Source organism: Anolis sagrei, chromosome 2 (assembly GCF_037176765.1).
Source record: "Anolis sagrei isolate rAnoSag1 chromosome 2, rAnoSag1.mat, whole genome shotgun sequence".
Classification (NCBI taxonomy): Eukaryota; Metazoa; Chordata; class Lepidosauria; order Squamata; family Dactyloidae; genus Anolis; species Anolis sagrei.
The window spans coordinates 182,374,899-182,386,335 of NC_090022.1; the positions used below are offsets into that span (position 1 = coordinate 182,374,899).

The following is an 11,437-nucleotide window of genomic DNA, read 5'->3' on the forward strand; positions in this document are numbered from 1 at the left end:
TACTTTGAAATGGTGTCTGAGGGAATGCTTTCTGATGGTGTAAGGTACACAACTTTGCTTCATACAAAACTTACTTTATAGTATTGTGTATAAAATTACCTTCAGGCTATACATTTAAGGTACATACAAAACATAAATTAATTTCATGTTCAAATTTGGTTCTGGTCTCCAAGATTATGTGTATATAAAGGTTATGTACATTTATCCAAATATAGGTGTTTTCTAAAATTGGGGGGGGGGGGGGGGACCCTTCAAAATATAAAATGCTTCTATTCCCAAGGAAGATGGTAGACCGATTCATGGGGTTTTTTTTAAAGTTGCATATTATCTAAATCTGAAAGGTGTCTGTTTTCATAGACTGAGTAACATATAAAATAACTAGTGTTGATACTGAACTATAAGATGGGAGCACATTTGGTATCACAATTATAAAATTTGCATTAACCCATGAATAAGTTGGGGACAATCTCGCAGGGGGTAAGAAGTTACAATTCTTTTTTATATTGCTATAATGATCACATTATTGATTGTAAGATGGTTGTGGAATTTATTGAAATAGTAAACATAAGTACAGCCTTAGTACTATAATTTAGGCCCCTTCCTTCTACTGATGATTTGATTGCAAGTACTGAAAGTAATGTATACAAGCAAAATGGTTAGTAGTACATTGTGACTCGTTTGACCATTTGAATGAGGACATTTCAGATGTAAAAGAAGAAAAATGCTCAGTGAAGGTTTTGTACTAGAACTAATATGCCTTTTCAGTCGTTTCCATAGCGGACTGTGATGATTTGGGCATGTGATAGTTGCCTTGTCTTAATAGACTGTTGTTAACTCGACTTCTCTGGAAACCAACATTGACCCCATGGATAAGCAGACCTCAGTTTTCAGGGCAAATTTTAGACTAAACTTTCTTAAATTGTAGTCAAGTATAGACAGTAGTTAATAAACAAAATGTAACATGCATTTGAGAATGAAGAAAAAAAAACTAGAAATGATTGTTACATCTATTACAGGCTGCCCCCAAGTTATGGAGGTTTGTTTTTAAGCTGAATTTGTATGTAAGTTGCATTCTTAAAGTGTAGATCCAGAAAAATCTATATTTTATAGCTTTGGGTGACATAGGGAAGGGTTAACAACCCTGTGATTTTTCTTTTTGCTGTCTGTGCTCTTGTCCAGAAGATTTCACTGCACTTTTTGTCCTCATTAGTACGTGTATGAGTTCAAGTCTGCTAATGTAATGCCACCGTTTGTTAATTGATCTGCTTAAGGCTAGAATCCTTTCTGATAAGACAGGGGTCCAGAAAATAAATATTGATTATTTGAAACTATTAAACCCTCAGGTATTGACGTTGTGTGAATTCAGATACAGAGAACATATTCTTAAAATTACTCCAAATGTACACAGCTAGTGGGCCTTCTAGGGATTATTGATACAGCCAGCTTTATGTATCCATGGATTCTGCATCCTCATACTCAACTATCTACGGTTTGAATTTTTTAAAAAATTAAGAAAGCAAACCTTGATTTTACCATTTTATGAGAGGGAAACCATTTACAGCAGCACTATGCGGGGGGAACCAAACTCCAGTGGATACAAAGGACCCACTCTACTTTGCCTCTAACAAAAGATATTTGAAATGGATGGTGTAGTCATTTGGATTATGCTTCTGGAGGCAGATCTCACTCTCTCAGCCTCAGGAACACAAGGGCAGACCCCCTCTGAACAAATCTTGACAGTAAGATGCTATGATAATTGTAGAGCACACAACATAGCATTGAAGACAACAACAACCCTCAGAATTTGGAACTAGTCGGAACTAACAGGGAGAAAACAATAAAGCAAAAGCTATTAAGATTTAAAAGGTGTGATGCATTTAATTTCCTGTTGTGTGAATTACTGTTACAAGAACTCAATAATACTTCCATCTCTCTCTGTAATCCTATTAGCAGACTTCCGTTGCCTTTTTTCTGATGTAAGTGCACTTTTTTCTGCTTGCTAACTAGGTCAGATTTCCCACTGTGAACAATTTTCAAGTTTAATTTTTATTAATTACAGAACATTATGTGCCTTCTATAAAAACCTGTGTACTGTTAGTTATTAAGGTTCTGTTATTAAGGTGAAGAAAGGATTAAGGTTGTTTATATGACACAAAAATAGGACAAGTGTGTCTTAGCAGCAATCCTGATTTAAAAGATGTTTATATATAATGGTTGTCACTACTTTTGTTTTTACTTGTGGCACTAGATAAGGAAATTACATACAGAAGCAGAATGTATGTATCAAATATCTGTCACAACAAGAACCAGAACAGAGAATATGTGGGAATTGTACGCTTGGAAATCCTGGTATTTTAAGTTCAAAAGTAGTTATTGGGTGGATTAAAGCAGTGGATGATAGGGCATAAAGGAGGTATTGATACATTTGATCATTTTGTTTTTGTTTTGCCTGCATATTCCTTATTTTGCATCCAAGATCTCTCTTGAAATATCACTGTCATACTCCCACTAATCCCATGTCACATCTAGATTCAGTCATCATTTCAGAAATTGATTTTTGCCCATTTCCACAGTCCTTTGTTATTAACCTGCTGGCTAACCTTTAAAACCATGTTAGCCAGCAAGTGAGTGAAGCTAATCCTTCAACTGGGCAAGAAACATAATCTATTCCAATATCTACTGGCAATTCATCAGGCTTCACTGAAGAACCCAGAAATAGTTTATTTCAAAATACAATTAAGAAATCAATAGTGCCCTAAATGTGCCAGGGTCCCTGGAAGAACTCTTGAAATTCGCTTTTTGGAGAAGCAAAGTCTAGGTTTCTTGGACGGCTCCACCCTGCCTCTTGCCTTTTCCACTGTCCACATGAAAGCAAAGAGAGAAAGGCATTCCTCAGGGAGGTGGAAAGTTCGCAGTGGAGGAAGATTCCATTTAGCCAAGCAATTTTATACACACCAGATATTACCTGTGCAGCTAAGGCCCCATCTACACCACCATACAATCTAGAAAATTTTGTACAAAAAAGACAATTTTCCTGAAAACTGGCTCAGCAATAGTGAAAAATTGCCACAGTTTCATATCCCTTAATGGCAAGTTTCGGCTGGACTGATACTGCCTTATATCCCAAGATCTGATCCCAGGTTATATGGCAGTGTAGACTCCTATAATCCAGTTCAAAGGGGATAATCTAGCATCAGATCATGAGATATAGAATAGTATAGATCCAGGCTTAATACCAAGTATACAAGCATGGGATTGTGTTTTATAGCATAGCGGACCTAATATGGAGTACGCCAGCAAATTAGGACGCAATCCTGGACCTTCAGAGGAGTTCTGCTTTGGATTAGGGAACTGAAGAGAATTTATCTTGGCACCAGCAGAAAGGATTTACAACCTTCAATGACACATAGAGATCAGAATGCTTTTTCAAGCATCCTTATATAGAGTGTATGCATTCAGACCATGATACGAGGACAGTATTTGTATTTGATGTCATTTCTGATTTAGGGAAACCCTAAAACAAGCCACTGTGAGTTAATGGTGGCCCCTCGGCTATGGAACACTCTCCCTATAGATATTAGATCGGCCCCCTCCCTTTTAATATTCTGGAAAAAAAAGTCAAGACATGGCTTTTTGAGCAAGTGTTTGCAAATGCAGAGTAATTGACTTAGGACAACGGAACGAGTAGACAACGAGATCGGATAACATTTTAAACAAGAAGACACTATGGATTTATATTTTATTGATTCTGTTTAGTTTTCATTGTATGTAATGTTTTAATTGTATTTATGATATTATATACATTGAATTTTACCCTGTAAATCATCTTGAGTCGCCTGAGGACTGAGAAAGGTGGTATACAAATACAGTAAATAACTAAATAACTAAATAAATAATTATTTTAGGGCCTGTGGGAGTCCAGGATTTGAAACCCCACTTGACCATCTACACTGCCATATAATCCAGTTTCTGAACCCAGATTATCTGATTTGAACTGGATTATATGGCAGTGTAGACTCACATAATCCAATTCAAAGCAGATAATCTGGATTCAGAAACTGGATTATATGGCAGTGTAGATCTAGCCAGAGTTGCCTTGGGCATGTCATACTCTGTCTCGGAGGAAGGAAAATGTCAAAACCACCTGTGAACAATCCCCAGTAATAGTCTTGTCTTATGCTCACCATTATATTAATATAATGCCCAGTTTTAAAACTTTGTTTTTTAAAATATATTACAACTGTACCTTTGATTTGCTTCTGATAGGATAAATAAATAAATAAATATGCTCACTATAAATTGGAAATGACACGAAGGCACACAATAACAAAGGAGATCGTTTCCCAAAGTTTTCTTGGCAGAATTTGTTCAGAGGGTGTTTGCCTGTTCTTTCCTTGGAGGCTGGGATAAGTGTGATTTGCCCAGTCGGTTTTCATGTCTTCAAATGTCCTGGGCTGCATCTACACTGCAGAATGAATGCATCTTGACACCACGGCTCAATGCTATGGAATCATGACTGCTGTAGTTTTACAAGGCCTTTATTAGCCTTTTTCTCCAAAGAGGACCAGTGCCAGGGCAAGCTCCAACTCTCGTGATTTCATAGCATTGGCAACTAAAGTGTATGCAGCTGTGGACAAGTCTACATAGGGTTCACCAAATTCAGCAGTATGATTAGCATTGAATGTCCTTGCAGCTTTAAAGCCTGGCTGCTTCCTGCCTGAGGGAATCTTGTTGGGAGGTGTTAGCTGGCCCCAATTATTTCTTGTGTGGAATTCCTGTTTTCTGAGTGTTGTTCTTTACTGTCCTGATTTTAGAGTTTTTTTAAATACTAGTACCCAGATTTTGTTCACTTTCATGGTTTCCTCCTTTCTGTTGAAATTGTCCACATGCTTGTGGAGTTCAGTGGCTTTTCTGTGTAGTCTGACATGGTAGTTGTTAGAGTGTCCAAACACAAATCAAGGAACATGAAAGGCACTGAGACTAATTCAGACAGAGAAGTCAGCCACACCTGATGAACCAGCCTGGACACAGCATATTATTGGAGAACACCGAAATGCTGGACCACTCCCACAACCACCAGGTCAGGCTACACAGAGAAGCCATTGAAATCCACAAGCATGTGGACAATTTCAACAGAAAGGAGGAAACCATGAAAATGAACCAAATCTGGCTACCAGTATTAAAAAACCTTAAAATCGGGACAGTAAATAGAGAACAAAACTCAAACACGGGGAACTCCAGAGAAGAAACAATCAGGAACATCTAATCACCTCTCAACAAAGGATGCCCCAGGCAGGAATAAGCCACACCTAAAAACTGTCAGGCCATCAAATGCTAATCAAGGTGGCCAATTGAAACATTCATACTAGTCTCCAACAGACATGAGTTCTTTTTCCCACATATATATAAACCCAATATGACGTTTCGCCATAAATGCAGGCGAAACGTCAGGAGAGAATGCTTCTAGCCCGAAAAACCTACAACAACTCAGGTTCAGCAAGCTATATGCACCAGGTTCAAAGACAGCTGGATGGACTATGTTCATTTTGAGGGGATTCCTTAAAAAGCGAGAGGAAGTGGAAGGAGAGGAGTGAGCAGTGTGCGCCAGGCGTTGCAATCGCAGGGCCTCTTTTAGGCAGTAAGTGAAAACATCCAAATTGTGTCTTAGACCACTTTTTCCTCAGCAATGATAGGCGGAAGGAGTAGCCAATGAGAGACAACTGACTGCCAACCCTCCAAAGGTACTTTTGCGCAGGCTGGCGGTAGTGGTGGTGGGGAAAATAGGAAGCGCGAGCTCTTGGCGCATCCCGATTGGCCGGGCCCGGGAGGAGGGGCGGGGCCAAGGCTGTTGCCGCACGTGCCGGCGCATGAGCAGTGTCAGAGCTGGCCGTGAGCGGCTCTGAGTGAGCGAGCGCCTGCTTCTTTCATGGAGGAGGGGAACTAGGCGCTTAGAAGTTTCACTCTCCGGCCGGTGTGTCAGTCAGTCAGTCCTCTCTCAAAGGTAGGAGGGAAGGTGGGCCCTTGGAAGCGGGGCACGCCAGTGGAATTTTCCAGCCTCCTCTCTCTCCCCTCCCCCTCCTCTTCCTCCTTTTTCTTCCTCGCCCCGCCTTCTTCGCTCAGCCCAGCCAATAGGAGAAGGGGGTGTGTGGCGCGCGGCTCACCAGCTGGAGATGCTGCTGGAAGACTATTTTATTTATTTACTAGCTGAACCCGCCACGCGCTGCTGTGGCCAATCCTCCTTTTCTCTCTCCTTCTTTCCCTCCGTCCTTCGCTCCCTCTTTCTTTCCTTCCCTTTTTTCTTTGCTCTTCTCCTTCCTTCTCTACCTCGTTCCTGCCTTCCCCGTTTTTCTTTATCTTCTTCTTTCTCTCTTCTTTCTCTACCTCTTTCCTTCCTTTGCTTTTTGCTTCCATCCTTCCTTCTCTCTTTCCTTCCCTCCCACTTCTTTCCCTTCTTTCCCTCCTTCCTTCGCTCCCTCTTTTCTTCCTTCCCTTTTTCCTTTCTTCTCTCCTCTCCTTCCTTCACTCCCTCTGTCCTTCCTTCCCCTTTTTCTTTATTTTCTTCTTTCTCTCTTCTTTCCCTACCTCCTTCTTTCCTTCCTTCACTTTTTGCTTCCATCCTTCCTCTTTCTCTCCTTCTTTCCCTCCATCCTTCGCTCCCTCTTCCTTCCCTTTTTTCTTTCTTTCTCTCCTTCCTTCCTTCTCTACATCTTTCCTTCCTTCCTTTCCTTTTTGCTTCCATCCTTCCTTCTCTCTTTCCCTCCCTCTTCTTTCCCTTCTTTGCCTCCTTCCTTCGCTCCCTCTTTCCTTCCTTCCCCCCTTTTCTTTATCTTCTTCTTTCTCTCTTCTTTCCCTACCTCCTTCCTTCCTTCACTCCTTCACTTTTTGCTTCCATCCTTCCTCCTTCTTTCTCTTCTTTCTTTCTCTCCTTCCTTCCCTCCCTCTTTCCTTCCCTTTTTTTCTTTCCTTCTCTCCTTCCTTCCTTCTCTACATCTTTCCTTCCTTCCCCCCTTTTCTTTTCTTTCCTCTTTCTCTCTTTCTCTACCTCTTTCCTTCCTTCCTTCGCTCTTTGCTTCCTTCCTTCGCTCTTTGCTTCCTTCCTTCGCTCTTTGCCTCCATGCTTCCTTCACTCTTTCTTTCTTTGTTTCTTTCTTTTTTCACTTCCTTCCCTCCCTCCCTTTTTCTGTGTTGTCCTTTAGCTTTTCGTCATTTAGCTTTTTGGGGTTTTAAGTCCTTTCTGCTGTTTTTTGGGGTTTTTTTATGAGTGATGGTCACTTGTTCTGTTAGGGTTATAGTGTCCAAATTTAGTGTGAATTTGTCCAATGGTTTTTGAGTTATGCTAATCCCACAAATGAGCATTTCATTTTTTATTTACATAGATGTAGCATTACTAATAATACTACAGCATAATGGTTTGGTACAATATAATAATATAATATATTGCATTTACATATTACTTGTAAGCCATTCTCAGTCCCCTTCGGGGTGAGAATGGCGGCATATAAATGTCGTAATACGTAAATGCAATATACAATATAATTGTGATATACACATTTTGAATATTAAAATCTGAATGTACAAGGGGATTAGCTGGTGCAATAGAGAGGGGAGCAGAGAGTGGAGTGAAGAGTGGAGTGAGCAGAGTTAAGGGGCCCTTTCACACAACCATATAACCCAGAATATCAAGGCAGATCATCCACAATATCTGCTTTGAACTGGATTGTCTGAGTCCACACTGCCCAATAATCCAGCTCAATGTGGATTTTATGCAGCTGTGTGGAAGGGGCCTTGGAGAGTATGAGCACAGAAAAGTGAGGTAGCTTTCATCACAAACCCACTCTTCTCAGTGTTTTTTTTATCATCACAAGTATGTATTTATTGTATCAAAAGCAAACAAAGGGTACAGTTGTAATATAATGTAACATTACAAGTGATACAAAATATATAAAAATGACTTTTTGTTCTGCATATGATTGTAGCAAGAAATCTGTGAACAAAAATCCAAAGCACAATTGTTGCTTTCATAGAAAAGTCAATATTATTGTGTGAATATATATACAAGCTGTAAGGAAATTAACATCAGGTGACAGGATATTCTCGCACTGGGGCTGAGGGGTTGGCACCAAAACTTTAAAAATGCTTAGATGGGGCATTGCAATATATATATATATATATATATATATATATATATATATATATATATATTGGGGAGCACTGGTTACCTTCCTTCCCCCCTGTATGGCAGATAAATTATGACACACTGCAGTGCAAAAGGAAAGACTGAATTCTCCGTGATCACACTGTATTAGCTCCCACCTACCAGCACTCCCATGAAAACATTGACAAAGGGAGATACCTCCTCATAGGGTTTCTGTGTGCCTTCACGCCGTTTCTGACTAATGGTGACTGCAGGTGACTCCATCACAGGGGTTCCTTGGTAAGGTTTGTTCCAAAGGCTTTTTGGTTTTGCCTTCTTTATAGCAGAAAGTCATCCATTGAGTTTCCATGTTTGAGCAAGGATTCGAACCTGGTCTCCAGAGTCATAATCCAGCACTTGAACCACTATACCACTTTTGATTTTTCTAATATCACAGTACTTGTTAACAAGAGCAGAGGACAGTAATGTTTCAGAAAGGACAAGATGCTGGATTTTTTCTTTTTGATAGTTTCTGATTAACTTATCTAAATCAGGAAAAGAATGTGATGATTCACCTTATGAGATTAATTCATTTGTGTGAATGAAGGGTTATGAACCATCTAGGATGTTAAGATCGTCTGGGGAGGCCCTGCTCTCGACTCCGTCTGCGTTACAAATACGTCTGGCAGGGACGAGAGACAGGGCCTTCTCAGTGGTGGCCCCTTGACTATGGAATGCCCTTCCTAGGGACATTAGATCAGTCCCTTCCCTTTTGACCTTCGAAAAAAAGTCAAGACCTGGCTATTTGAGCAGGCGTTGAAAAAGCAGTGTAATTAGACATAGGACTATGGAACAATTGGACTATGAGATTGGATTATGTTTTTACCTAGGAGACAAAATGATTGTTTTTACTATTGTCATGGTTTTAATGGATGTGTTAATGCTTTTTAATGTTTTAATGTTTTTATGATGTTGTTGGCATTGAATTGTTGCCTTGTGAACCGCCTCAAGTCACCTGCGGACTGAGAGGGGTGGTATACAAATGTAGCAAATAAATAAATAAATTTAAAATATTGTCCCTGAAGGGGATCCCAAGGCACTTCAAGTCACATTTCACCCTTGTTCCTTTCTTAATTTCCAGGAAATACTGTTGTGATGTACTTGTTATGACAATATATAGATTTATTTATATATTTATTTACAGTAGTTTTATTCTTCCCTTCTCACCCCGAAGAGGACTCAGAACGGATCGCAGAACACATATACAGCAAACATTCAATGCTGTTATACACTGACAGGACAGATAACTGTACAGAGGTAAACATAGGCCTTCCCATCTTCAGCATCTTGGAGGCTGTGCTCAGTTCCACCCATGGGGTTGCTCCACTTTTCCAAAGAACTTTGTAAACTTCCTCCTTGATTAAATTTCTGGCATTTTTCTAGCATTTCCTTATGGGTGCCTTAAATACTCCCCGCTTAAGTGGTACCAATTTATCTACTTACATTGCTGTTTTCGAAACTGATAGGTAGGCAGAAGCTGGGCTAAAGGCCATAAGGTCACCCTGACCCGGGCTTTGAACTGTCAATCTTTCGGTTGGCAAAATTTACTGCAGCTGGCAGTTAACCTGCTATGCTAAAGCCCAGCCCTGTAGATGTTCCTACAGATTCACTTCTCTGTAGCAATAATACAAAAATTATTATTTTACTTTGGTATGAATGAAAGGTTAATTCATATGAAAATCCTTTGAGGCCACAATAGTTCATAAATTCATAAACCAGCCCCACATTTTAGTGTTATGACAATCAATCTGAATGTTTATTTAGGCAGACACAAGTGTTTTCTTTAGGCCATCTTTTCTTTTGCTTCAGAAAAAAATGGTATCAACTTCAAGGCTGTATATATGTGTGCGGTCTCTTCTAGTCTAAAGTGGATACTGATAGTGATGTTTTAACAAAAAATGGTCTTGAAGGACCCATCTATTACCTTTAAAGCAAAATGTACTTTATCTAATATGATTTCTGAAATCATATGTTTAAAGTACAGGTCAGGCCAGCATTTTTTTCAATCAGGAATATGTACTATTCCTTTTTTTTCTTCAGAAATTGACATGCCACATATCAAGGCAGGCAAAAAACAAATGTTTCACCTATATCTCAACAATAATAATAATAATAATAATAATAATAATAATAATAATTTTATTTGTTACCCACCACTCCTAATAGCTCTTCTTGAAGTTTCAAAAGCATGAGATTTAGAGCAAACAGAAATATATAAACAAGTACTCTTTGAAAACAAATATTTCCTAAATGTTTTCCCTTGTGTTAAAAAGCAATCGTATTATGTCTGGGCTTGAATACATCTCTCTGTATGTAGAATGAATGAAGACCCCTCCCCATGTTAATGTTCAGTATCCTAAGGCTGTTTTCTGGAATAACTAGACTCTTTTTTTCCTGGCCAACCAAACAATGAATTAGCTGTATAATATAAATAAATACTAGTTTTTCAAAACCGTAAGTGGGCTTCAGGGCTCTTATGTGGTTATTTTGTTTGTTTGGTTGTTTTTCAGCAGTTTTTGTGGCCACTGGAGGGTGTTGCAGCAGCAAATTAGCCTTGTATCTGCAGTACTTGCCCACTCTGCCCTATGTGTACAAAAGCCTATGAATTTATTCAGGTTCTTGGCAGATGGTAATTTGAACTGTTGTAGATAATATATTAGTAGATAATAGTGAAGAGCTAGAACAGTTACTGAAGAAAGTCAAGGAATAAAGAAGTAGGGCAGGTTAATAGTGAATATTAAAAAAAGATAATAGTAACCACAGATGACTTGACAACAAAATACCACCTGCGCCGACTACTATGAACTCTCTTACATGTCATAATGTGTGTTTAGAATAGTGCTTATATCAATATTAGGCAGACTTTTACGTTAGGATCTCTTTCATTGATTTTACTGAAATCAACCAAAAGTCGTGAAAGACAAACCCATAAATGGGAAGAGACTATAGGCTGGGAAATTGCATGGCATGAAGGGGAAATACCTTCTACCTTGGTAAGTAGAGTCAGTCTTGTAACTTCTTGATTTCAGCCATCAGTAGCTTGAATTTTTTCTTTTAAAATTCCCAAGAACAAATAGGGGTGTCGTGGAATCAAATTCAAGCATATAAAGGGCCCATTATAGTTATATTTTGCATTAATGAAAGGGAATAGTGTTGATTTTAGCTGTTATGAACCAGGGCTATAATTCATTACTTTTAAGTGAAATTCAAGAATGGTGGGAATATTCATAGCCTGAAAAATGG

At 39.1% G+C, this 11,437-nt stretch overlaps 1 protein-coding gene across 4 annotated transcripts in view; it reads left to right on the top strand.

Moving 5' to 3' along the window:
- Positions 1 to 5,841: 5,841 nt before the first annotated feature.
- ARSG (arylsulfatase G) overlaps positions 5,842 to 11,437 on the top strand; it is a 151,121-nt gene continuing 145,525 nt past the window's right edge. For 2 of the 4 annotated variants that reach the window (XM_060763054.2, XM_060763059.2), the window contains exon 1: positions 5,843 to 6,001. The gene's annotated coding sequence lies outside the window, so the exon portion shown is untranslated. Of the gene's footprint in view, positions 6,002 to 10,907; positions 11,188 to 11,437 lie in introns of those variants that run through there. The other 2 variants (XM_060763062.2, XM_060763060.2) reach the window with 2 other exon arrangements.